Below are 25,117 nucleotides of genomic sequence, written 5' to 3'. Positions count from 1 at the left end.
TGGAAAATGGTGTACAAGGATTCTTCAGAAAAGCACCGCAGACTTAAACCTGAATCTGCTCCTTTTGTTGATCACGTCAGTATCTCCAGGATGCTGAAGTAGCATCTGCGATGTTAAACATCCACAAGGGATGAACGACAAACATCTCTGCAGGATGAACTGCCATCAAGTCTTTACGTAACTTAAATTTTAACTCATGACTGAAGCCTGGCAGTTCATATCAAACACCCTGGCATGCTCAGCGTCTAAACCTACAGTTCACTATTCCTCAAGACAGCGGCAGTTGTGTTTTGGTCCCATTAAATGAGTCACCAAATGAACTAAAAAGCACTTGGGCCAACCAGTCATGGGGTATCTTGCTTCCCTCAAGTTACCACTGAGCATTTCCTTATCAAGTGTCACAAACGTCAAACCATATCGCTAGGCTATGCATACAATTCAAGACTAAAACATACTGTTTTCAAGAATAAGCAGCGAGAAAAACCTGCTAAACCAAAAGCAGATATAGAGCAGTAGCAGGCATATAAAAAACTCCAAATCCCTCTCACCGTGTAAGTGAATGCTCATCCTGCTGCCACATGGGTTACTTATAGGGTAGGAACCCTAAACTGAAGGCTTAAAGGAAGCCTTATGAACAACTTATAACAAAACCCATTTTCCATTTAGTTCCCTTCTGAAAAAAGGGGAAAATGTTACATTAGTTCCTATTCGTGAGCTGAAACGAAGCTATGAACTTGTTTAATCCATGTAAAGCACATGTTAAGACAACAGGGTCAATGCCCCGTCATCTGCAGCTTCATCCATGCTAACAAATCCTTACCATAATAGGGCTTTTTGTTTGACGCCTGTCATTAGGACAGTCCAAAAAATATTTTTACTGTGTCATAAGGTAGGTCTAAGAGACATACTGGACACCACAGCCTGGGATTGAGATCCTCATTTACCCTGAGGTTTCTCATAATCAAAACAGCTTTTGGTGATGGTGTTGGATTTTTTTTTTTCTTTTTTTTTTTAAACTGGATTTTCTTTAAACACTTCTGACCAGGTAAAATAACAACTGGAAATTAATAAAGCCAAAAATGCCTGGGAGACTGATGGAAGTGATGAACCAACCTAAACCAGCCCCCTTGTATGCTATGACATCTACAAACTTGCATAAAGCTGAGGTTACCCAATCATTATCATATATTCAAACTACCTTCATGTCAACAACATGAAGAGATGTGAATACCAAATGTGAGATTAAAATTAACTTTTAAAAGTAACAGAAAAAAAGAGCAGATTTTAAAGCTACGTACAGATTTTTTTAAAAAAAATCTCACTGCTAACATGTGGTCCAATTACAATTAACATTTTGATCTCTGACCAAGTACAACATTGCTCTTGTAAGGAGAGAAAAAAAGGGGGTGGGGAAAGGGTGGAAGCAGAGCTGAGATATTTGAGATACATCTGTTGTAAGCTCTTGACATCGTTAAGCCTTAGTCAGAATTCACTCAAAAATCTGAAGACACTAATTGACACCAAATAAAATTCAATACCTGATCAACTCAAATTTGTTCTGCTGAACAGTGTTATAACAGAAGTTGTTTCATTTAAGAGGAAACGGAACAAGACGGTGAGGCTACCTCATCAGTTTTCACTACCTTAAGGTTTCAGATCTTCACGATACACACGCACAGAACCCTCCAATGCTTTTCTTCTGCCTGTAGCTAAGACCAGAAGAATTAAGCAGTCACCAGGTCACCATACCCACGCAGACAAGGTAATTCAAACAAACATAGCTCATCCTCAACAAATTCCCATAGGAGCAAAAAAAGCAAAAGGATAAATTTTATTTTAAATGTTATAGCTATTAATATGATCCTATAAACTACTGAATGAGGAACAACACTGATATCAGATTTCAGATAAAGGAAAATAATTATTTTCTGTCATGTCAGAATTAGAAGTATTATTATGACACTAAAATATTCCCAGTATTTTTACAAGAGAATATTTGGATAGTTCAGAACATAAGTTAATTTAATCATTGGGAAACCTTCCCTATCCATCCTAAGAGTGATTGTTTATCTTTTGAAGCTTGGTATTTTAGATAATTAATAAAATATTACCTGGTATCATAATGCAGTACTTTCCAATTTCAGCATCTATTTTAAATCTACTTACTGTGTTCAGCTCTGGGGCCCCCAGCACAAGAAGGGCAGGGACAGATTGGAATGAGTCCAGATGAGGGCCACAAGGATGATCAGAGGGCTGGAGCCCCTCTCTCATGAAGACAGGCTGAGGGAGTTAGGGGCGTTCAGCCTGGAGAAGAGAAGGCTCCAGGGAGACCTTACAGCGACCTTCCAGTGCCTAAAGAGGGCTGCATGAAAGCTGGGGAGGGACTCCTGGTCAGGGAGTGTAGGGATAGGACAAGGTGGAATGGCTTTAAACTAAAAGAGGGGAGGTTTAGATTAGATGTAAAGAAGATACTCTTCACTCTGAGGGTGGCGAGGCCTTGGCACAAGCTGCCCAAAGAAGCTGTGGATTCCCCATTCCTGGAGGTGTTCAAGTCCAGGCTGGATGGGGCTTTGGGCAACCTGGCCTGGTGGGAGGTGTCCTTGCCCATGGCAGGGGGGTGAAACTGGGTGGCCTTTAAGGTCCCTTCCAGTCCAACCCATTCCGTAATTCTATGAGGTCACCACTCTTCCAGAACTCTGAGAATCTGTTACCTGGGGCCTTCAAAACCAAAACAAAACACTGTTTTCATAGGTGCGTTTCATTAAAAAAAAAAAAATTGGCAGGGGAGAGTGGAAAGAAGGGTGCTAGAGAAGACGGCTTCCTACAATCCACACGGAATATACATAAACTCACTGCACACAGTCTTTCTTCAAGTAGCACATGAATTTGAAAGTTAGAAGGATCAAATTGGTTTGTCAAGTTAATTTCAGATCCAGATATTTAAAAAGGCATTATACAAAAGCTTCATTTATTAGCTCTTCACCAAGTGAAGTAGTTCATCTACTCGTTAAACTCAACAGTAGACTATTTCAAATTTTGTTGGGGCCCTCTTTACTCTTCCAGGGGCATTACTCTGTAACCATTGAAAGAATGCTGGTAACTTCTTATATTTGTCATTTCTTTCATTGCTACCCTAATAGCACAACTTCATTACATGAAGACACCTTCCTTATTTGAGAAAACCTTGCTCTTATTAAACTGCAACTAATAAGCCTACCTTGTCCTAGTAATATGATTTTCTTCTTTATACAGATTCTTGGTTTAATCTGGTTAAAACATCACTTGTGCAAGACCAACGGCCTGCAAAAACCTACCACCCTTCATTATTTTCACTTTATCACACTGGTTTACGTTTCCCATGGCAGTTCTTTTTCTTTCTACAGAGCGCTCACGACCTTGTTGACTTAACTGCCTTATCAAGTATAAAATCTTTGAAGCTTCATCACTACTTCTTGTGATTTACTTTGCTTACAGTCCCAGAACCAGTCTTTTTAAATGACCTGTCCTCTACTAGCGGAAGTATAAGAGCACAATACAGGCCAAATTATTTCATCTGTGTGGCTTTGTACAAAGAACATCATTTATGTGTTTAACAGAAAATAAGTTACATATTATCCCTGAGGTACTCCACTTACACAACATTATTCTGTGGTTTAACAAAGACCACATGTTTCCTTTCTGCCTTGTCCTTCTAAGATCAATTATGTGACAGCAGAGGAAAACACGTAACTTTTTCACGGGTACATGGAGGAGAAGAGGAAAAAACTAACAAGTATAGAGGGCCTAACTCTTGGATCAGATGTTAAATGGGTAATCTCCTGAAGTTATGTTGGTATTTTTGGACCTAACTCTACATGATCCAGTTCTGATCAGATGCTGGCTGCCAACCAACTGCAGGCCAACTGTGTCAGCCTCCCCCCACACTTGTTTCTTGGGGGACCATTAAAAGCTCCAGAGAATGGCTTCAGGCAACAAGCAGATGACAGATCACCTAGACAGAAAGCACACTTGAAAAATAAGAACCTGAAACCTAGCCAAACTGTCCAGATGACTCCAACAAGGTTTCATAATCCCAGCTATCAATCATCCTTTAAGCGTCAAGAGTCCAGACAATTTCTTCCATGGCATTTTTCATGTAAGGTTTTTTGTTTTGTTTGTTTTTGGAGAGGGGGTGCAGGGGGAGGAGTAGGATAACATATTTGTTCATTTTTACCCACTTTTACTTGCATTTACTTTCATAGGTTCAGAAGCTGAATTCCCAGTACTTATATTCTACAAGGAAGTAACAATATAAATCTAAGAAAGCTCTGACTTATCTATGTATTTTTTTTAAACAATAACACAGCATGTTTTTCAAGAGAGAGGAAACCATACAGTACTTGCTATACTGGGAAAGGCACAGCTCACATCGGTATCTGCTAACTTTAGTAGCCTACCTCTGCACATTTCACCTTTTTTTGAGAAGGAAGAGGAAACAGTAGTACTAAAAAGCCTGCTAGAACCTATGCTGTGTGTACAAGCATGCTACAGCTCTTATTTGGGTGCACAGATGCAAAACGTTTATGCAAAAAGTTAAGAGTTGGTGGCAGCACCAGAATATCAAGACATTCTCATATACTTATTGCAAGTTTTTTTTAAATCCACAGTCAGCCCTAACACTGCAATAACCAAATGAGGGGCTGGAGAGAAATCTGCTTTTACCATTCTACTCTATTTGAGTTGTGTTTTTGTTTTGTTGTTTTTTTTGTTTGTTTGTTTTTTAATATTAGACACAATGTCATTGTTTCTTGTGTTTCCTTCCCCATAAATCAGTTTCCATATCCTGTTACCATGTGATAAATAACAAGGACAAACATTTTTAAGTTAAATAAAAAACACATTATAAACTTTAGGAATAGAATTCAAAGAAAGGTGCAACACATTTATTTTCCAATTTATAAAGGCGCATCAGTGAAATTATAAATTAAGCAAGCAATTATTTTTAAGCTCGAGATTGAAGAATTTTCAACATACACAAGAAGACTGCACTAATCTTTAAAGTCTTTTTTTTATTATTTTTATTTTTCTCCATGTTTTCATTGGGCTGTTTCTATCACTTCTTTACACACTTGAAGCTCTTCAATACATTCTTCTACCACTTGCATCTATCAGCAGCATCTATCAACAGACAATTACAAGAGGGGAAAATATAAAGCAGTTACACATTTTAGGTGTTTTAAGACTCGGGGATTTCACACAATGCCTCTGCAGGTGACAATTATCAAGACCTCTGTACATGCTGAGCAGCAAGTTTAAGGATTAAAAACCTAATCATAATTTTGGCTATTTCAAGAGAGGAAACAGCACTGGTTTAGGATAAGTAATCTAGACTTTACACCAATGCATGCAAGCTTATCTCAAAGTCCTAACCTAATGTCACTGCAAAGATTAATATGCTAACCTAATTACCACCTCTATACTGTGTCTGCTCTGCATCTTCACAAGGTCATATACAAAATATATGTAACTGGGGAGAGGAAAAAATAAATCAAAACCTTCTAACCTTTGTACATATACCAACTATCTTTCCTTAGAAGCGATACAACAGTCAGTCATAATTTACTTCAACTTCATAAAGTAACTGAAAGACCTGAGAATTGTTACTCCTGAATATCTGAAAAGTTGTAATCTGCATTAGTTCACCCCATGTTTTAGCAGTGCTTATTTCCTCTGAAAGCTACAGAAGAGGCTCTCATTTGCTGAACTAAAAGTCCAGGTAAACCCGTTGTCTCTCACCCTTTAACTACAGGCAAAACATTAAGAACAGTTTCCTGGAGCAGCATTTAAGTATCAGAATACAGACAGTACACGTATTAAGATTCTTCAAGGGGTGTGTACAGATCTGAGGGAATTAAAGTGAAGCTTACTGGAGCAAACAAATGAAATTGCTGAGACAAAGTTATGTGTCTGCACAACTGATTTTGTACCCTTGTATGGACCAAGGAAGAAGAGTAAGGGTGGAGAAGAATTATCAGATTTACAGATAAAACTAATTGAAAACACAAAATACACAAACTAGTTGCATGACAGTCTCGAGTCAAGCAAGACCTTTCAGCTCAACCAGCACACAACACTTATCGGGTTATAGCTTCAAGTCCATCTGAATGTAAAAAACTAACTGTACTCATCCGGCACTAAGCTCAAACCAAACTTCCAACTTCTGCTCCCAGGAGAAAACTCATCATACTGCCAGTCCAGCTTGGCTCCACACAGTGACAGAGAAGCGCTCCGAATCAAACTCCAGGTTTCCACATCAACAGGGTCTTGGGAGCAAGACAAAGAGCTGCCAAGACACTACTGCTCTCAGACCTCTCCTGACTTTTCTTTACAGAAGTCATCTCATGCATCAGAGAGAGATGACGAAAAGTAGAGGTGTTTGATTTTCTTACCACACCAGGAAAACTCATCTATATGATATACTGGTGCCTTTTTTCCTCTTAAAAATGCTCTAAGGGGAAGGGGTTAAAAATGTTTTTGAAGTGCTGGTACTCAATATGGCACACAGGAACTCAGTTATCTAAAAATTGATACTATTACAGGTACTGCAAAAAGGGAAATAAAATCGAGGACAGCATGTAAAAATAATTTTCTACATGTAACTTGCCTTTTACTGAGTATGCAATGCAAACGTTTTCCTTCCCCCTCTCCTCAATTACATCATATGTGTATATACATGTTTTGCAATCATTAACAAAAGCAATTCTTGTCATGCCTGCCTTCAGATTTACAGACCAACAATTTTAACCTGCAATCATGGGAACCACCCTTCCCACAAAGAAAATGCACAAGAATGGATCTAAAAGTCGATATACCTATGCTTCAGCACAACCTATACAGGAGAAGTTGCAAATTAACAATGCACCTATCATTACAGTGTGTCACAGTCCACAAATGCAGAGTGAAGACTTCTGTCCTGAACTGTCAGAGCCAACAACTCAACCAGAGCTTTTCTACTCTGCTTCCCTGCCTGCAAACTATTTTTTAAAATTTTTATTCATTTTATTTGTTAAGTGGAGGAGAAGAGTGGGAGATTACATAGAGAAGAGAGAAAAACAGTAAGAAAATTTTACTAAAAAAAATACCTATTTGACTAAATTTCTACTTTCTACCACTGCTCTGAGCACTGGTTATCTGGAAAACTAGTGATAGAAACTGACATTTTAATGGAATATGCCAGATAGGAATCAAATGGTTAACTACTCTGTGTGTATACATATATTTATGAATGTGTCTACACACGCAAAATAATCTGGAACAAATACACGTAGCATAAGTATGATATATGTATTTACGCTATGCAAAGTAATCTGAATATTTATTTATTGCTGGCTGTTTCTAAGGAGATAACACATCTTTAATCAGACCTTGAAGCAGAAGACATGAATAAATGACTAATCTTGCCCACAAGGAAGTTTCTACTCTGTTTCCCCCAACACGCTTCCCCATAGTATAGATTTTACTAAGAGATTAGGAGGGATATCCAGCTCCCAAGCAATACATCACTGAAGTTGTAGTATGCAGGCTCAGAAACAACTATGACTCCAAATTCAGACCTCTGCTGACTGTTTGCTGCTCTCTATGGTAACCTAACAGAGAAGTTAGCAGTCTATTTCAAATCTGGGCTGAGACAAAAAGACAATTAAGAAAGAAGATAAAAAAAAAAAAAAAGACAGTAGGCATAATTCACATACCATGTACACTGTAAGACCCATTAATGACCAACCCCTGTATACTGCACAAAAGAAACATTTTGGTCTGAAAGTAATCTGACTTCCTATGCACTCGTAGTTTTTGTCCAAACATCCTCGTAGGCCTCATGTTCTCTCTATCTCTCTCATAGCAACGTTCTCCTCATAAACGTTAGCTGGTGCTGGCCTCACCCACAAGCCCCTCAAGCCCCTCCTGTGCCAGCCACAGACCTGTGTGCTGTCAGTAGTCAGGCCCCGCTCTGCTGCTTCTCACATGCTGTAACACAGCAAAAAAAAAAAAAAAAAAAAAAAAAAAGTACCTCTACGGCTGGTTTGGAGTCACACATGTGAGAGTTGTCAGGACACAGACCGCATAATGGCTAACATCATTATGCTGCTTCTCTCTGACTCTCCAAGGACAATGCTCATAGCTACATCCATCCCCTTTTGGATTTTCATTAAACTTTGGAGATCCCAAAGGCACGAAGTTCCTAACTGTTAAAGATTTTGTTTTAAAGCTATTTGTTGGTCTAATGATCATTGGGTCTTTGTCAGTACAACTTATTTGATAATCAAGGCCATTACAGGCAAACTATGACAGAGGGAGGCTGCTTTTCCTCCTACTCTGCTTTTAATCCAGTCCCCAATACACAGTCAGAATGAACCAGGTGAAGCAAGAAGATTATTAGCATACTTATGAGCATCCTGATACAATAAACACAAAACTTTACCATCAACAAAGACCCCAGTCACGTTTAGAATGACAACCCAACTTCATGAATTGCTCTTGAGTCTGGGGTATGAAACAACAAAAAAAAATCTGCTTCTTCCATGGCGTGCAAAATTCGTGCATTAAAAACTTGAGTCTCTGTCATTCAAGCATTGATTCTTCAAGTCATTGCTTACATTGCACTCAGAATCTGTCAGTCAACATTTCTGCCATACAGAACTGGTTTCCACTGGCTGTAGGCTATTCTCCCCTTTGCTACCTCATCCAAGAGCACTGCTCCTGCGTGTTCTTGAAATGATGGTACTTATGCCAGTCCATTAAAACATATGGAAGACTCCCCCTTACCTCTTCTCTCTCTTCACTCCTCCTTTTCTTCTCTCAGTTGAAGTTAAAATACGGGACTAGGAAGAGAAAAAGAATGAGTGGTAGAGGGGAAATAAAGGTAAATGCAGTCATAGAGTAAGTTAAAGAGTAGGAACTGGTTTATTGAACAGAAGTGGCAACAGAGGACGCAGACAGAAAATACCATGCTTTTCTATTTACAGAAACCAACCCCCAAACTGAAAATTAGCTGCCAATCATGTAACCTGCCTATCATACTTCTTAAAGTAGACTGCACTAAAAGGCCTACCCATTCAAACATTCAGTTATTTGAAGGGGAGAATCAAGGAGCTGTAAAATGCAAGTACACCCTATGAATGAGTATAAAAGACAAGACCACTTTTTGATAGCAGTACTGCTTGTTACTTGGAGAATGATACACTAGACTCTCAGCTATCTAACAGCTTGCACTATATCACTGTGAAATGTAAAATTCAAAGATTAAGAAAACTAATAAATCATTTTCCCATTAAAGATATCCTTAAGCCATTGTTTGCATCAGCTGTTTCCCAGCAAACATTTTTCTCTATCTACTGTGAAATGGTAAATAACTGTTGATTAAACATGCAAAAACTTACCAATTATTCTCCAAGAAACACCATTTACACGTGTTACTGCAAGCTATTATTCTTAACAAACATTTCAAAGCATAGTGTTTCTGCACGCACACAATGTTCCATAAGCATACGCTGTAAGTAACGTCTATAAGTGTAAGGGCCAAGGATATTTTTCAATAAATACAACGATATACCGAACGGGGAGTCAATCACTGGAAGGTCTAAACTCTAAGGTCCAGTATTCTTCTAAGAATGAAGTATGGCTTTGGGGGTGGAAGGGGAACATGTGGTTGCAAATACATATTTGCAATAGTTAATGGTTTCAACAACCTATTTTGCTGACTTTATGACATCAAGTAAAACTATTACTTTATGTTTCTATGCACTTTAACAAGACTTGGAAGCCTACATCTACGTATTAGATACCTACTATACAAGTAGTAAATTGTTTAGACTTGCACCAAGTTTGACGTTTCAGCTAAACTAATTTCTACTTTGACATGTTTTCACAGAACCATAGAATCATTCAGGTTGGAAAAGACCTCTAAGGTCATCTAGCCCAACCTTTCATTTTGGTAGGTTCCAAAACCAGTTCTCCTGTCTTATCAATGCCATTTGACTTGCATGAATGGCACAACAGTGCTTCCATTTCTAATTCTGTAAATATTTATAGACATTCACTTGACTGTTACTCTCGTGCTTAGGAATCCAAACACAAGACAAGTCAGAAATCTGCACTCTTTCAGACAAACCTTTATTCTTCTAGCAATTAGACCTTTTACACAGTTTTAAGCACAAGTTAACCTAGACTATATTCTTGGTAACAACATGGCAGCATTGCAAAGCTCTTTATTTAGGTTTTGGGAGGGAGAGGTCAATGGAACAGATTGAGAAGGCTGCTCAAAGGCAGCCACAGAAAACACAGAAGTCTGATATCAAAAGATGTTTCCTACTTAAAGGGAACAGAAAACATTTCGTTTTCAATTCCAATTATCTTGCAAGAGTATATTGACTGATTTGTGTTAAGAAATTCAGAGATTTTCTGCACCTTTATACATTTGTGTTTTCAAATATGATCTCAGTTTGTATTCTTAATTGTAGTAACAAAGATAAGAAATACGTCATCTCAGAATAAACACAGCAAAGAAACTCTGCCCAGCCACAGAAGCACAAAATACAGCTTTCATCTTTGAATACTACTGCCAAACAGAGAAAAAAGAAGATGCAAAGTTTATCTTTTATTGCCTCTATGACAGAAGATTTAAGCAACTGGAAAGCAAGGGACAAAGAATGAACATACGAATGTTACACAGGGTGTTTTTGTTTGGTTTTAATCAATGACAGTAACAACTCTTTATTTACATATATATGTAAATAAATAAATGTGTGTATATATATATATATTAAATGAACATTAAAGAAATTCCCATAAAGTATTTTGACTGTATGCAAAAAGAGTAAGAAACAACAGTATTACTACTTGGTAAGGCATCTGAGGGAGTTAACTTCATCCTTACAGACAGTAAGGTAATGACTGTATTTTAAAATCACTTATAGATAAATCCATTAATGTTTCCCTCTCAGTTCTAGAATTATACCTTCAGAAACCAGCTGAGAGGAGTAATCTCTCCATTTCTTCCCCAAAAAGCTTTAGGTAAGCTGTTGTAATTCTCAGGCCTTCACCTTCAGTTTAAGTAGTAGTGACTAAAAACATTTTCTCACTCAAAAAGTTTATTGAAACCAACAGTTAAGACAGGATTAGCTGTCTAGACTTGGAATATCAGCTGTCTTGTGATACAAAAATAGTCCCATTATACCCATTGCTCATTAGGAGGTAGCTCTTTTGTCTACTCAAGGCAAAATAAGAGCATCACCCACTGCGAAAGAAAGAAAGTTATCTCTAGACCTAGAGAAATTATAACAGTTAAAAGTAATGAACACTGAACCAATTTAAATACCCAGAGCTCCGCAGGCTAAAGATCCAAACCTACCATCCCATGGTAGAATTTTCAATTCTCACTTTGTAAATACAGGATACCAATTTAATCATTTTCTATATAAGCTTTCCATGGACAGCATGAAAAAAATCAACAGTAAACATCAGACTATAGGTCCTTCTTTGTAAGTTGTAACCTAAGCTACAATAATGTCATGAAAATCTACTCACTCATCTTCTTTGAACTTGACGGCCTTTTTTTTTTTTTATAAGGATATAAAAGTGAATGATTACCTAGACTATGATAGCATGAAACAGTATACAAAACACAACTAGAAATGTGAGATTAAAAAAAAACAACACAGCTTGTCTAAACCTCAACTTCCATTGGGGCATTTCAATATGTATATCTTTCAAAAATGTTAACCTAAAACTAAATTTTTGAACTAAAAGCAATACTATTTTGGCATTCCCACACTTGGCCTGATTTGCAAAACTTGCATGGGCTGAGCCCATGCAAGTGTCATATAAGTTTTACAGCACCACATCTCAATCTAGGCAGCATATAAACTATCACATGAAAGGAATGATAGTGCTCTTCCAATAAAATATGCAAAATTAACACACATTTTACCTACAAAGTACACAGTCTGCATGCTACTTCAATCTATTATTTGTACTCTTGCAGCACACAATTGGGGTGGACACCGATTTACCATAATTCTTACCAAACACGTTAATTACTAAAAAAAAATTAACAGATGAAAACCATTTAAGCCAGAGATGTTAAAAAACACACTTTGTATGACAAAACTCTCTTCAAAGGCTTGCAGACAACCTTAATTATGAAGATTTTCTAACAACTTGCAGAGCTTAAAACCTTGCCAGTTTCATTAACACCACGTTAATATATTAAGATTTGTATGAGGAAATAAAAATTATCTCAGTATCTGCTAGCAAGTATACGAAACCTTGACAAGGTTTCTTTTAAATAAGCTGTTTGTTATGCCTTAAAGGTAACAACAGTTTTGTCTTTGAATGTGATTATAGCAGGGTTTTTTGTAGTATGAAGGTCATGAGCAAAATTTTGGATCCTGAAAGTGATTAGGTTAACTTTTATGGGTAAGCTTTTTTTTTTCTTCTAAGTAGAAGACTGTGAACAGTGGTAGTTAGGCACATTCACCTCGCACCCTTCAAAAGCCCAATGCAATTAACATTGTAAATAATACAGAACTCAAAAGAACAAGAAGTAATCCACATTCTACATGAGCTGAAACAAGTAAGGCATCTCTATATATAAAAAAAAATTAAGCTTCATTCTTAGCGATAAATCAAAACTACTATTTGTACAGTGGAAACTTTTGAACACAGTACCTACTCCAGAAACACTGTCCAACAAAATTTGCTTTTGAGGGATTCACAAATGATCGTTTGTATGGAAGTCACAAGACCAGTAACATAGCTGGATTTCCTTAGGATCTCTCCAGAAGCCTGATTTGGCTTTCATTTTGTATCTACATCCCCCAACTCAATTTTGTTAGAATTTTACATGAAAACAGCAGAATAATTTTGTTAGACCTTCATTTACAGATTCATGTATTTAAAACAACTGCATAATTCTTCAGTTACATACAACACTCCTTAACTAAAACCCTTATGGAGCCTTACTAAAACTAGCATGAGCACAAAATTAAGGCTGTCTTTAAATCAAACTGGGATCAGCCTTCAGTGCAATGCTGTTTTCTGTATTTCATTCCAACAGATTAACCCAGTTGTGTTGAAACCAAACCAGAGATATGAGGTAATGCAACTCCTAACAGTAATCTGAATATTGGTACTAAATGAAACTTTCCCTAGATGCATACAGCTTAAGAAGTCAGTATTTTTTCCTTTCTGAAACTTCCCAGATGGCAAAAAAAGCTTACCCAAAATGCATAGTTATGACAGTTGAGCAGATTTTTCCTTCAGATATGAAAAGCTTGAAGATAGCGCTAAAACCATTTGTGTAACATCCATATTATTTTAACATTTACAAAATTGCATTTGTAACAAGATGTTTGTAAATCAGAAATCTTTTTAAAAATTCAGATTTCAAACCTCTCTTTCAAGAACTTCTGTTAGTAGGTTGGGGGAAGATTTCATTTTTAATGAATATATTTTAACAAACCAACATCAGTGAAATTCAAAAATAAAGGTAGAATTTCCTTTGTAACGTTGTCTCCTTAAACAAGTCTGTTTTCAGATCACAGATCTATTTCACAAATGGAGAAACTAAGTCACAAAGTGACTCACTAGAACACACAGGAAAAATGGAAGATCTCAAAAATCCCAAAAGGGCCTTAATGCATAAAAATTGTGATCTGTTAGGTAAGTTGTAAAAATTGAGTTGGGGTATTCCAATTTTTGGATCTCAGTTTTTCCCCAGCGACACTTTCTGTAAACTGCACAAAATTGTTTCTTCTAATGTTAATCTTGAATTGGACATCTGCCCAAGAACATGACTGAGGCCATGAAGTAGAGCAGCGTGGCCCTCTAAGTTGTAGCATTAAAAGAAAAAATAAGAGTAGAGAGGCTATAAACCTAGAAAGAGAAAAGAAAAAGGCAAGAGCTTTCTAAAAATGCTCGTACAAAGTCTTTAAAACTGTATCCTTTTTAATAAGCAGAGAGTAAGACATGCTTTATTTTAAAAAAATCAAGTCCATATAATATGAGGAGCGTATGATGGGAGCATGGACTGTTGGACCATTAATGCATCACTTGGTGGTTGAAATCACTCAGCCTTTGGCCTCAAAACACATGAAAAGCATGCATTAGCACCACTGAAAGTCTTACCATCTTGCTGTGGAACTTCAGGTATAGCTTACACCACACATCAGTGCTGCTCTATATACGAACAGTATCTAAATTAGAATTCTTCAGAGACTGAAGACCGTTTTGCCGTTTCAGTACTTTTGATTGTTTAAATCCAGAAGGTTCCAAAGCTATACTAGAATACGAACTCATACCTCATTAAACCAACGACAAGATTAAAGACAAACATACAAAAATGACAAACATCAATCTCTTTTTTGTTGCTGCTGTTTGAACGTATAGCTCACAGTCTCCATAGTTTGTATCAGAGTACACTACACCAACTACGGAATAACAAATCCTTGTGACTTCCCTTCCCCCCACCCAAACATATTTATAGTGGTGATACTAAAAGGTTCATATTTCATTTCAGAAAAAAATTAGAGGTTTGGAACCGCACTTTCAGTTAATTATTTGTACGTATGTTATCATACACGTTCTATACAGCAATACGCAATGTAAAAGAAAGAAAAGGTCTAATACTCGATTACAGTGGCAGAAGAAATTCTGCATCTTAATAGAGTAACAGGTTATAATCTTGCATGCATTATTTCAGTCAGTATTAAGTTCTTTTTGTATTCTCGAACTACGAATATATAGAATTACAACCCCAATGTCCAGCAAAGGTATTTCCTGGAAGACAACCATGACGTTTCACAAATGTGATTCCACAAAGAATTTAGCTGACTGTTTCAGCGATCTTAATCTCCTCTTTAGTTTGAAAAATAATATCACTTTTAGGTTGCTAATGTGATGGACGGATACACAGCCTCCGCCACAAATGCCGGAGCTTTTCCAAATTACTTGACAACACACGTATTACCTTAGAGAAATCTATACACACCCCTCAAAGAAGCCTCCTGGGTCTGCTGCCTCTTTCCACCCCCCTTCTCCCCAACAAGAGTGGTCTCGTTCACTTGCCTTTCACACACATAACCAATAAAATTAATCAGCTGGAACACAGCATTTTTAAATCGCAGTAAAGCCAAGAGATGTTTTGTACATTAATTGAAGGGAACGGTCTTTTCATTTACACAGAATAAGACTCTAATATGCTGCAGACAAACGCACTGCATGGGGTGTGGAGGACCCGAGCTGATTAGATTACCACAACATCAGCCTGAGGCCGCCATTTTTAGAATCTCTAAAGGACAAAAGAGGGAAATTAAAAAATTTGCTCCACATTTTTTGAAAAGTAACTTTAAAAGTATTGTTATTATAATCAATTTGTTATGCATTGTAAGTGCAGGTGTGGATATATCGCTGTTTTCTCCGATCTGAGCCCTGAATAACTGGAACATTTCATTATTATTTAAGATACTGTAAATAAACAGACTAAAATATTACTAAATCTAGATGCAGTGCTAAGCTTCTGCGTTCAACGACACGTAGTGTGTACTGTGTTAGGGACCTCAGGGCTTTTAGCCACCACACGTTCCCTAATGGCTGAGTATGGGGGAATAGCAGGACCTTTCTAATCAGACTATATTATGTTTCTCTACCCTATTTAGTACTACACAGTGAACCGTTTGTTTCTCCTCCCCTATGTCTGCAGCCATAGGGTCTACTCCACCACTCTTTATTTCCTGAAGATTAAAATATGCCAGCCAAGGAACATGAATGCTGGCTACAGAAACCGAAGCAAGAAAGGGATGCACCAGTATAACTACTTACAACCTCAAGAAAGGGGGTGGAGAGAATGATCCCCTTTTAAATTGGCACAGAAACTCTTTAGGACAGCTTTCCGTTTGTCCAGGTTACACCACGAAGCTGAGATATTAGCAGGGAGGCAGAGAAGGAGGCGGGGGTGTGGAAGTCAGAGAGATTAGGCCTATAACGAGCCATTTTAGTATCACAAAGCAAAAATATACAGGATGGAGGAAGAGAATAGGCTTCCCTAAGCTTCATAAAACTCAATACGCAGTGCCAATAACACACAAACCCGTTCTTAAAAACCACCAGTCTGAGGAAGCGTATGTTGTCACATAATAGCCCCTCATGGCTCTTTTTCCAAGCATAACGCATAAATCTGGCAGAACTGCCAAAAAATTCTCCTCAGCTCCTCCAGTTACAGTAACCCGCCATATTCACAAGATATAGCGACAGCCTGCCATTTTCAAGCCAAACCCCACAAAAGGAAAAGCGAATTGAAGACAACTTGAGGAGAATTTCACCACGTTTCAGGGGAAGGGAGTCAGTCACCCCGGGGGCAACGAGGCGGCCCCGTCGCATTTTGCTCCCCCCCCTTTTTTCTTGCCAGCCCCCCCCCCTCTCCTCCCCGAGGCACCCCCGGTAGAATCCCTTAGAAATAACCCAAGACTCACCTGTAATGGTCACACAGGCCAGGCAGCAGGACCCCTCAGCCGAGCCCCTTTCCTATCCCGACCAAAACAATGCCGCTGCCCCACTGCGGATGTCCCTACCCTGGGCAGGACTCACCCCCTCAGCAGACTCGGGTGAAAGAAAAGGGAAGGAAAGGAAGAGGAGGGCCCCCCCTCCTCCAGGAACCAGCTCGGCGCACGGAACCCTACGGGGACCTAGCTGGGGAGCGCCTTTTGCCTCGGGACCTGCGTACAAACCCCGCTGCCGCCGCCGCTGCTCCCGTGTCTCCCTCCTCGCAGCCTCCTACGCTCCCCTCTATGTCACTGCCTCTCGGGGAAAATGGCGTCCGCTCTCCCCTCCCTCCCCCTGCACGGGCTCACCCGCCCCGCCTGGCAGGGGCAGGGTTACCAAGGCGAAGCCAAACAGCCGCCATTTTGCTTGTGGGCTGCTGCGCGCTGGGCGCCCGCCGAGCCCTCAGTGTCCATTTTACAAACAGCCTCGCGGGGCAGAACGGCCGAACGTGGCCGAGGGAGCGGAGAGAGGGTCGGGGGTGGGCGATAATAGGAGGGGGGGGTGAAGAGAGAACGTGTTCGGGGAAGTAGGGCGGCGGTGGTGGAGGAGGAGAGCAGCCCGGGCTGCTCTCGGGGGCGATCCGTGAGGCGCGGGCGGGGAGGGGCAGCGGCTGTGGTGGCAGCGAGCGGCAGCGGGAGGATGTCTGACTCACAGCTGCATCCTCTGGGGCAGGATCGCCAAAACTCCGTCCTCGGCTGCTTCTTCCTCCCCCCCCTCCACCTCGGCTTCCTCCTCACGTCCGGCATGCCGCTCGGCCGTACCTATCCTTGGCGGATCTCAACCCGAGGGGTGCGTTTTCGCCATTAAGAAAAAAAAAAAAAAAAGTATACGAAAAAGCCCCGGGGGTCTCGGACGTGCAGAGGAGCTTAACCGGAGGGGCGGGGAAGGAGGGGGGCGACGAGAAAGGGGAGGGAGCGGGAGGTTTTGACTGGGCCCGTTTGGAGGCGGCATGGAGGCTTTTGGCTGCAGCTCTCCCGCAGTAGGCACTCGAGGCTGAGATCTTCCCCGAGGCGCGTGAGGCGAGCGGGAGCGAGGTGCTTTGCTCGAAGCGAGCTGGGCCGCGCTAGCTGAAGGCGTTTCTCTCCGCCGGGGAACGGGACGAGCAGTGGCCGGGGCTGGTTTTCCCCCGTAGGGAACGGCGCTCGGAGAGCAGGTACGGTCTGCTTTGGTCCGGACCGGGGAGCCCAGGAGAGCTCCCGCCGAGCCCCCAGCTCCCTCCGCCGCGTCCCTGCCCGGCTTCAGCCCCTCCAGCGCCGCGGCTGAGCGAGGGAGGGGAGGCGGCGGCTGGGGTTTCATTCGACGCCCACCAGGGGCTGAGCGAGCCTCCTTCAGTGCGCAAACTCGGGGCACCAGATAAAAGCTGGGCTGGCAGCCCTTACCCTGCCTCGATGGAGCCGCCACAAGCGGGTGACTGGAGAAGCAGTTAGCAGCAGCGCCATAGCCTAGCGTCCCCCCACACCTCGGGCAGAGAGAGTTTGGGGCTCTAAACAGCTGCTGCTGCGGCAGGAGGGAGCCGAGGTGAAGGGATCTGCTAGCTGGTTGGACGCAGAGGAGGCGGCTGTAACGGGGCGTTGAGCCTGAGGGAGGAGGGGGGCGATTAAACGTCTTGTGATCATGGCGGAGTCTATGGGTATTTTTTCCTGTCTAACTCTCCTGTGCGTGTGTCTCTGTTTCTCTCTTTTTTTCTCTCTCTCCTTAGGGCGCTATGGCCGGGGCTGCTCGCTCGGGTTCTGCCTGTTGTTGCGCGAAATGGCGGCCGGCGTCTTGGTGGGTTTGGTTGTCGGTTTTTTTGTGTAGGTTTTTTTTTTTTTCTTCCCCTCCTATTCCCCTCCCCCCCCTCCCACTCGTGCCTTGGCCGCGTCTCCGCAGCGAACCGCGGCGGAGACGGGAGTCAGGAGGGGGGGCGGGAGCTGCGCGGCAGCCAATGGGCGGCCCGCCCGGGCTGCCCCGGCGCGCGCTGATTGGCTGGCGCTGACATCATCCTGCACCAAGGGGGCAGCCGCAGCTGGGCAGGGTCGGGAGCTGCCGGGGGAGGCTGGGGCGAGGGGAGAAAACGGGCGCCATGATCCGGGCGGGCGGGCGGGGGGAGGCCTGAAAATGGGGTGAAAAGAGGGGAAAACGGGGAAAAAAACGGGCTCGGTGTCTCCTTCCCGAGCAGCTCCGGGGCCGCGAGGAGAGGAGTGGTGGGCAGGGTGAGCGGGGAGCGGCTCGGCGGGGCTTTTGTAACTGCGTCAGCCCAAGATGGCGCCGGGCCTCCCTGGCGAGGGCAGGGCGGCGCACGTCCGCCGGAGGTCACGTGACCGCGCCGCATTCCTGTGGGGCTTGGCCGCGGCCCAGCCCGCCTCAGGCGGCGGCGGTGGCTGCCCGCGGAGCCCGCGCCTCCCCTGCCTCCCTTCACGGCCCCTTCCCCGCCTCCCCTTCCCTTCCCCCGCTGCCCTCGTGAGCTGGGGTGTAGCCGAGGAAGCTTCTCGTTTCCCTCCCTGCCCGCCGCGGCCATAGGGGGAGGCCCTTCCACGCTGTCCCCAAGGGGAAGTTCCCCGCGGGGCCCCTCAGCCGCAGCCTGGGCACGCGTGAATCCCCTCTCTCGGCTCCCCCGTCCTCACTAGGGGTCAGTTAGTGTCCTTGGGACCCGCCTCAGCGCTGTCTAACTGGTCTCGCTAAAGCCGACGTGTAAGCTGTGTGGAGTTGTGCTGCTAGGAGCTTGGTGCGGCTCTGCTAGGTGCACGGGGAGGCTGAGGAGAAAGCTGTTTGATACCTCTAGTTCTGTTAGAACAGCGCTTGGACGTGTCGATATGACTTAATTTGTGTCTTGGTGGCTCCTCTTTGAGGAGCGTTTTAATAAGGCTTTGTGGCGTCTGTTTGGGAGTTAGGCCACGGGTGGCCCACATCTGTAACGTGGAGATTGAAGCGTGCGCTGAGTGAAAATGGAAAGACACGGTGTGTAAATACTGGGAGGGTGGCCCTTGTCCTGCCTCCTGAGGTTTGTAGGGAAGTGAACTTGGCATGCTAGTCTGGGTGGGATTAGGAGTTTGGCAAATACATTCTGGATCTGTATTTTATTTCAGGATTTGGGGCAGGGGTGAAAAATGTACGTTTTCCAATCATAACTCTTTTCTCTTTTTTAAAAGAGTGCAACTTATTTTCCTGTTTGGGTGGGGTTTTTGTGCTTCCAGAGAAATTTACTGCCAGTTCCTACATCTTGTATAGTACAATGTAAACTTAGCCTCTGCAGCTAACCTAACAAACGAGTTAACACTTAAAATTGCTGATGCTTTAAATGTGGTGGCTTGTTCCACTTATAAATGCTTTACAGCACTATTCCTGTTCTCAGTATGTTTGCAGATAGGTGCAATTCCTCTCTTCTCTGCAGCAGCGACCTGGTGGGGAATGAAGCTTGAATTCTTGGTGAATTAGTTGTGTGAGAACTGCTGGAATGAAAGTTGTTGGGTATATGACTAATGTAGAAGAATCCTGGATAATAGATGCTGCTTAATGCGTTACATAAGTAACGTGGTGAGGTGGAGCCTAGTTGCATAAGAAGCGACTGGGGACTGGGAGCTACTGTAAGTAGTCAGTATTAGTTGCAGATAGAGCCTGCAGGGCACGTGTGTGCTGAGGGAGGGGCAGGAGGCCAGGGCTAGAAGCATCTAATAGTGCTACATTTTTTCCTTTGGAGGTTATATAAAGGATACCAGGAAAGAAATGGAGACAGTAATTAAGGGTGACAGTGTGAAGCTTTTTAAAGTTCGGAGCCTCGTCTGAGCTTAACTTCTATGATGTATGCTCTGTTTTCTAAAAGAAACTGTTTTGAGTGTCAGATGGGTGGCTGTCAGCTGAGCCTCGCAGCAGGCGGTTTTGTGTAAGCTACTACAAAGAGCAGGATTCTTGAGTCCTAGAGGTTGTGAGGCTACTTAAAAATAAATAAAGAAAAGCCTTACTGGAAATAGTGTTAAGAGGAGGCAGTTGGTTTGTTAACCGAACATCTAAGTGACTGGATTATTGATCCTTTCTGTGTAGGCATAGTGTAGCACAAGGTAAATACTCCCTGTGTAATGGAAGCTTCCAGAGAAGCTTTCAGTGTGCAGTGATCCTTCTGATGTAGAGCAGATTTATTTGGGACCTGAAATGAATATTGGATTGCATATGTATTAAATGAGGAACAGTCATGTGCACTGAAGATGTGGAAAAACAAATTTCTATGTTAATAGTACTTGTATTTAGGCATGTATTGCATGATCATGGAAGCAAAGGGAGCGATTCCCTACCTCACTGTAAGGGAGCAGTCTGAATACTTAGTATTCTATAAGCTACTTTAGAATATCAAATCGAAAGCTTGTCTGTGCAGAAAGCCTTAATCTGTAAAGCAACCTTTTAGGTAGATTGCATTAATAACCAGGTTTCGCTTTGGGAGCTGAGAAGTGAACTGTTTTAAAAGTTGTGTGTAGCTGATAGCTTGTAGCAGCATTTGAACTGAGGAGTCTTTATGTTTTTATGAAACTACAGAAATGAAGGCAAATTCTAATAAGATAGTATTTTGGTTTGTTTCTGTGCTGTCTTACTGGCTGTCCTCAGGGAAGTGCTATCATTTTGGGAAGTGGTAACTCCAGTGGTGATGCAGCGAAGCTTCAAAATAACATCTGTGATGCATTCTGAATTGTTTCTTCTGCTGCAGGAGATGAATAAACACTAACTGCATGTACAACTTCAAGACAGAAACCGTAGGGAAGGGGATCTGCCCCAAGGCCAGTCTGTAATGCCTTTAACTGGAAAGATGAGGGGAAGGAAGGGAGCTGTAAGACAGAGATATTTTTAAAAAATAGTTTGTATATATGATAGTCTACCAGAGAGAAACAGTTCCTACTGAACTACAGTTCTTTCCTTTTAAGAAAGATATTTTGATTGGCTGGGTGTTCTCCAGCAGTTAGGCTTGTGGTTCTAACTTGCCATGGTATCCTGTCTGTGCATGTATGTGGTCTGTGCCTTTGCTAGGACCTGTTATTTAAACAGCACTGTTTACCTTTGTCTTACAAAGAGACTGACAAGAGTTCAAGGGTATGTAGGGGAGAAAGGAATACGAGGTGTAATAGATCTGAGTATGCATTAATGCCATAGTTGAAATGGTGCTCATGCTGAAAGATGATCCTGTACCTTTTCCCAGCTGTTCGTTCTTGCTTCTGCACCACCCCTTTTTTTGATGGCATGAGTGTCTGTGTGAGAAGTGGAACAGGAGAACAGATTTGGCATAAGCCTAATTGTAATGGATGTTTTTTTGATGTGAGTGTTCACTGCATGGCTTCGTAATGCTCCTGCTTGAACAGGAGTAGGAAGAAGCAGGCTGCAGGGAGAAAAAATGGACATGTGCATGTTTAAACTTAATTAAATCAGGTGTGTTTTTTACTAAAAATGCAATTTTTAAGGAATTTGACTGGCAGCTCCTATAGGTACTTGTCCACTGGAGCCAGAATCCCTCTAACCCTTGCTTAAGGAGTTGGGCACTGCTAGATCTGTGGTTAGGGGTGGCAGGGTCATTTCAGATTGTCTGAAATGGCAGACAATAAAAATGACTAGGCCAGAGTTGGGAGGGAGCAGGATTCGGGTTAAGTGTTCACAGATTTTGGACTTAATGAGCTTATCTTGTTGGAGCAGGGTAAAACTTGGAATAGGCTTTCGTGTTCCAGAAGTGACTGATAATCCAATAGCTGGGCTGTGTGAAGAGTTACTCTTACTGGAAGAGTTGTGAACTAATCTTTAAAAAGCTTGTGATCTCTGTGGGTCACAACGGTCACTAGTCAAATGAATATGTATTACTTGCATGGAGTAGAGCATGTCCAGTGACCTTCAGCTGATCAGAAGCAATCAGTTTCAACAGATCTTTCCACCTGGCTGTGGAAGGAGTGTTCAAAGCCTGAACAGCAGCAGGGCAGGTACATCCTTTGCATGCCACTTATGGGTTTGTGTTACGATAAGCTTTCCTGAAAAAGTCGAGACCCTTTCAGGAAGATTAGTCAAGATTTTCCTAGGGAAGGAAGACCCCAGATTGGCTGTTTGTGTCTTTAAAAAATAAAAAAAAAAATAGTCCCTCACTGAGAGGAGCAGGCTGACAGGTGTTAAATGCCCAGCTGATTTCAGGTTTAGTAGGAGTGTGCACCAAGTCCAACGCACTGTTGGGCCCTTCCTAAGAAGTGGAGTCATATTGTCACTTGATTGTAACATATCTCTAGCCTTGGAGCCCTGTCAGTAATGGTTCTTTGAAGATGCTGGAGATAATTAACAAACAGATGGTTCCTCAGTGTTAAGGTGCAAGCAGTGTAACCAAAACAGTGGTTCTTCAAGGTTTATGTGAAGAACATGAGGTAAACACTGCTTCTTACCAAAGGGCATGGGTTCCAGTGTTCCAGAACTGCAGCTCAAGGTGGTCCTCTCACAGCAAGTCTCACAGTTTGTCTTGTAAGCTTAGAAGCCAAACGAGACTTGGCTTCTGTATTTCTGTGTTTATTAAACATTGGACAAAAGGGGTTCCTTATCTCTGCTGAAATGTCTTAGTGTGGCTTGTATGAAATGAGCGTTCTTAAAAGGGGTAGGGGAAAAACCATAGGAAATCAATCTCCTGCACTGGTCAAGTATGAAAGTGCTGTTTGGCAGCTCGTTAATGATACACAGACATGCAGCATTTCTCTTTCAAAAGGGAAACACAGCTTGAGTGCAGCAGTGCTTCACGTCTCTTCAAAGGACTAGCTTCAGACAACTGCTTTAGTCCTGGTAGGTGTGGCCTACTGAGCTGTTGCAGAAGAACAGAAATGTGATGGAATGGTATATACCAGATGGGTGGCTTTCTGGCTGGCTGCAATTGTGGGCTTGCAAACCTCCTTAGGTTGGCAACTCACAAAGCTTTGTATTGGTGGAGTTCCCAGTGTGTCACAGCAGATGTACAGGAACTAGTAGGTACACTTCCCTCTAACTGGTTGTCATGGATCTGGGTCTGAGAGCTGCTTGATGTGGTGTTAGTGCAGTTGCTGTAGACCAAACAAATACAAGTGCAAAGCTACCTTGTGTGGCAGCTCTTGGGTGCATCAGAAATGAGAGGGGGGTGCAAGAAGAACTTGAGCTGAAGCACTGTCTGGAGAACAAGGGTATTTTAGCAGAGGAACTAGGTGCAAGCACATCTTCCTTGCCACCCATGTTCCTGCCTGCCCTTGCCATTTAGGTCATTGCCATGTGGTTCCCCAAATTGAAGTGAGAAATAAGCTGGAGGTGCAGAGCTGTGCTGCTTTTAGTGTAGTTTAAGCAACCCCTTTGAGAGACTGAGTGAAACTGGCAGATCCATGAGGTTGAAATGGGCTGTAGCCTGTCTCGTCTCTTATGAGCATCGTTCTCCTTTGAGTGCTAACTGAGCTGCAGCTTCATTTTTGGCAACAATGATGGTGCTAGTGTTGCTTGATGTAGTTTTATTCGAGATGGGATAAGTCGTCCATCCAGAAAGACTATGGGCATTCTAATTGGACTTTACAAGCGTGTGTTACTTAAAATAGTGTTCTCACAGCTGTCCTGATTTAGAAGACTGCACTTCTCATAAAACAAAACTATTGCTTTTATCAGGGTAGTGCTACATTTTGATTTCATCCAGTGCTTTGCTCTATCATCCCATTATTCATATGCTAGAGCAAGCTTGTAAGCTTAAAAAGGTATGCTGGGCAGTTGTGAGATCCTATTTTTAAACCGCTTCTGAGAAACACTTGTCTCCTATCTCTGCACAAGCATAGGAAAGGATATACTTCATGTAGGAGCCACGGTGTCTGGGCTTAGCTAACAGCGAGTTTTGAACTTGGAGAGTCTTCTCCTTAGAAGAGATAATAGATGACTTCTACTGGGGAGGAGAAATGACCATAACGAGGAAATTGTGGCAGTGAGCTGATAACAACTTGTAGTAAGAGATGGATCTATGGTACGTTGCAGACTAGACGAACATTAAAGGAAAGAAGTCTGATTGTAAAATCACCTGCTTTCCTCTACGTAAAGAGTGCAAGAAGGGTTAATGGCAGGAATGTTCTTAATGGTACATCTTGTGATGAATCTTAAATGTGGCACATGTACTTAACCTACTACTGATTTGCAGCAACTCAATTTACTCTAATTGTGCAATTACCACCATGTAACACCTCTAACATTTCCATTGACTTTGGGAAATTGCCTAAAAATGCAACTAGGTTTTGTATGCAAGTAGGCTAGCATGTTAGGGTTTTTCTTCTTTATGTCGCTGATCATCTAATTAAGACTAAGCATGAAATATAAACCCTGAATGTAGGTGTTAGTATTCTTGCTATGGGAATGAGGGAATCCTAAAATTGAAGGACCTTTTCAGGAAAAGTATAGCATCTAGTTTGGGGCAAAAATAGAGACTACGAAGGCAGCATTTAGACTTGGTTTTCTTTGTCTTTTAAAATTGGCAGGCAGGAGTATTTCAAATGAGGCTAACTACTGTGAACAGAAGAGAAAAATCGTGCTGCTGGAAGATGGATTATACAGAGCAAATTCAATGTACTGA

General features: G+C 42.0%; 1 protein-coding gene across 14 annotated transcripts in view; it reads right to left on the bottom strand.

Annotated features, from left to right (window-relative positions):
- The window catches only part of KMT2E (lysine methyltransferase 2E (inactive)), a 67,970-nt gene extending 51,044 nt beyond the window's left edge, over nucleotides 1-16,926 (bottom strand). For 5 of the 14 annotated variants that reach the window (XM_035315251.1, XM_035315326.1, XM_035315390.1 and 2 more), the window contains exon 1: nucleotides 16,506-16,915. The gene's annotated coding sequence lies outside the window, so the exon portion shown is untranslated. Of the gene's footprint in view, nucleotides 1-8,802; nucleotides 8,859-16,505 lie in introns of all 14 variants that reach the window. The other 9 variants (XM_035312789.1, XM_035314078.1, XM_035314687.1 and 6 more) reach the window with 5 other exon arrangements.
- Nucleotides 16,927-25,117: the final 8,191 nt, after the last annotated feature.

The sequence above is a fragment of the Oxyura jamaicensis genome, chromosome 1 (genome assembly GCF_011077185.1).
Source record: "Oxyura jamaicensis isolate SHBP4307 breed ruddy duck chromosome 1, BPBGC_Ojam_1.0, whole genome shotgun sequence".
In the NCBI taxonomy this organism is placed as follows: domain Eukaryota; kingdom Metazoa; phylum Chordata; class Aves; order Anseriformes; family Anatidae; genus Oxyura; species Oxyura jamaicensis.
The sequence above is the reverse complement of the archived record's forward strand: the minus strand, read 5'-3'. Positions and strand labels throughout refer to the sequence as shown.